Source organism: Chrysochloris asiatica, unplaced genomic scaffold, assembly GCF_000296735.1.
Source record: "Chrysochloris asiatica unplaced genomic scaffold, ChrAsi1.0 scaffold00022, whole genome shotgun sequence".
NCBI classification, from domain to species: Eukaryota; Metazoa; Chordata; class Mammalia; order Afrosoricida; family Chrysochloridae; genus Chrysochloris; species Chrysochloris asiatica.
The window spans coordinates 21,522,327-21,525,908 of NW_006408540.1; positions in this window are offsets into that span (position 1 = coordinate 21,522,327).

Consider the following 3,582-nt stretch of genomic DNA (forward strand, 5'->3'; position numbering starts at 1 on the left):
TCCTTTTGCTCAGATCAACCATCAACACTCATGGAAGAAGCAGCAATCAAGAAATCAAATGACATACTGCATTAAGCAAATCTGCTACACAAGACCGCTTTAAAATGTTGAAGAGCAAAGATATCAGTTTGAGGACTAAGGTGTGCCTGACACAAGCCATGGTATTTTCAATAACCTCATACACCTGCAAAAGTTGGACAGTGAATAAGGAAGACTGTAGAAGAATTGGTGTATATGAGTTATGGTGTTGGAGGAGGATATTAGAAATACCATATATTGCCAAAAGAATAAGCAGATCTGTGTTGGAAGAAGTACAGCCAGAGTGCTCATTGGAAGCCAGGATGACCAAACTTCATCTTTCATACTTTAGACATATTATCAGTCACTGGAGAAAGATACCACATTTGGTAAAGTGGAGGGTGGGAGAAAAATAGGAAGACCCCCGATGAGATGGATCGGCACAGTGGTGGCAACAATGGGCTAGAGTCTAGCCACAATTTTGAGGTTGGCCCAGGACCGGGCAGTGCTTTTTCTCCTGTGTATAGACTCTCTATGAGTTGATGCCAACTCTGTGGCACCTAACAACAACAAGAAGGACTGAAAATCAAATGGAAACTTTGAGCAGTCTAATATGCTCGCTGGTGACCACCTTGTTTACTTGTGAGTGAAAATGAGGGAAAGAATGCAGCAATGAAGACATGGGCTGAATTTGGTCATTTTTCATTGACAGTCATTGACCTTGAGATAAGAGAAAGAAGAGAAAGGGCTGGTTAGTCTGAAGTTTAGGGAGATGTGTGGACTCCTGAACCCATGGACACTAACTTAGTCTATGGGGTCTAGGGCTGAGAGTGAAGCAGCCAGCTGGCCTGAAGTACAGGGAGGTGTGCATGAATTCCTAACCTTGCAACTGGTACCCATTTGACCTAACTTGGATGGCTAGGGTTGAGCTGACCACAATGGAACCAGATAAAGATAAAGATGTTTGATAATATGAGCAATTATAAATTGCTACAATTTGATGAACTGGACTTTTGATTATGGATGCAGTTGCTCAAAATTCCAACAGGAAATAGAAAATTCTTCATGCTTGTTTCTTCAGTGTACTGGATGGATTGTTGTTGTTATTGTTAAGTACCATTAAATCAGCTCCAACTCCTAGTGACCCTGTATAGGATTTCCAAAGAGCAACTGGTTAGTGACAGGTGAACCGCCAACTTTGCAGTCCCAACTGACCTTGCAGTCCACAGCACCACACTAGGACTCCACTGGGTTGAGGGGGGTAAGTAGAATCCCCACTGAATAGTTTTCCTCTTTTCCAGATGGGTCTGGTGTAAGAGTATGGGGGATAATACTGATGGGATTTTATGACTCAATTGTGAGTGTTAGTAGGAATAATTGTGATTGCTACAACTGTACTTGAAGAAGATGGGTAACTAAAAAGAAGAGTATTTAACGTTTCATTTCAGGAACAGATGATCCCAGGATCATCAAGAAGAAAGAGCATGAGTGAAGCATGAGATCTCTACCTAGAGAAGCAGTGACAGCAGAGATAGTGGCAGAGACTGTGACATGGAGAGAGAATGAAGCTAACAGGCTCTAGACCCATGGACTGTACAAGGCTGTGTGCCTTCAGGCAAGAGGCTAGCTTGTAGAATGTGCTCTTAGGACATTTAAATGAATATGCATTTTTGTTGTTCTTCTTGTGTGCCACGGAGTTGGTTCCAACTCATAGCAACCCTATAATGGGTTTCTGAAGACAGCTGGTGGGTTTGAACTGCAGAAGTAAGAAAAGTGCTCTTTGTTACATTGTGGGGATTGCAATTAATGTCATGAATCAAAATGTGTATGAAGTGCTGAATATAAAACCAATTTGCTCATTTAATTTTCATTCAAATAACAATAAAGTTTTTTTTGTTTTGTTTTGTTTTTTAAAGAAAGATATGCAAAGCATATACAATATAGAAGTACTGGGAACATATAGCTAAAATCCTCCTTCTGAGACTTGAGTTTAGAATGAATGACATTTATCTCTGAGCTTCTGTTTCCTCAACTGTAAAACCCGTTGTCTAGTTGATTCAGACTCATAGCAACCTTACAGGCAGAGTAGAACTGCCCCATAGGATTTCCAAATCTATTAATCTGTGCAGTCCTAGACTGCCAGAACATTCTTTCATGGAGCAGATGGTGAGTTCAAACCTCTAATAGCCAAGCATTTCCAGGGCTCTTTCCCAATTGTAGAAAGGTGATAATAAAGCAAACTAAAACACAATTGATGTGAACCCCCTCAACAACACAGATTAACAGAGTGGCAGCAACAATGGACTCGGGCACAGAAATTGTGAGGATGACACAAGGCCTGGAAGTGTTTCATTCTGTTGAGTGTGTAGAGTCACTCTGGCTTGCAACCAACTCAACAGCACCTAACAAAAAAGTATGAAAACTGAGAGTCCCTAGATTGAGCCAATGGTCAACATGCTCAGTTAGTAACAAAAACGTTGGAGGTTTGAGTCTACCCAGAAGTGCCTTGGAAGAAAGGGGTGGATGTCTATGTCTGAGAACTCAGTCATTGACACTGAGTTAGCACAGTTCCGCTCTGACACACATGGGGGTGCCAGGCGTTAAAATCAATTCTGTGCCACATGGTTCCTGTTCTTCTATAAATAAGACTCCAACAAAATAAAATGTGGAAAGCCTAAAGCTATGCAAGTGTTGAGCATTATTTACCTGTGTTATTTAAGGAAAATAGAATGCCATTGGGCTACTCAGTAAGAAGGGGATGGTAAATAAGTTAAGTGCAAATACTCATATTTGGCATTCATTTTTTGCTAAATGAAATTTTCAGTAAAAGCAACATGAAAAATGCCTCTAGTACAAACTTAAATGTAAAATATTAATAATGAATGGTATATTTCTACTATAACTTTGTAATAAAAAGTATATGCTCATGAAAAGGAACTAGAAAGGTGTTCAAATGCAAATTTGTTTTCTTAGAGGAGGGGGATGGAGAAATATTTTATTCTTCTAGTTTGAGTTGTTAGTGTTTGAAATTAGATTTTTTAAAAATCATTCTTAAAAAAAAATGAATTAAGCTTTTCTGTTTTGTTTTTTTGCTTGTTTGTTTTTGTCCCTACTTACTTTTAGAAGTCTTCCAAATGAACAAAATCAGTAACAGCAGACAGGGATAGCTGAGAGAGTCTTGACCATTTATCTGCGTTCTAAGGAATTCTGTTATTCCTCATGGAGTCTTCCGGGTATAGGGGACATAACCTGAAAGTGGAATTACCAAGTGCTCAACTGCATCTTACATCAAGATGAGAGCATGGTAGTGCACACAAGGATCATATAGAATTGCCGCAATGCCCATTTTTCTTCTTGCACATCATCTATGAGCATTTACCCTTCTTCCTATAACTATACTGGCTCTTCCTCTGGGACAGCCCTTCCTCTCCTATCTCAGTCTATGAGTTTCAGGTAAAGATGAGTTACTTGGAGTTGAGTTAGTGTAGGTGATCTAGGTTTAAGTCAACCAACATATCTGTTAAGAACTGTGAAAGGTCTGAGATTTGACCCTCCTTACAAGAT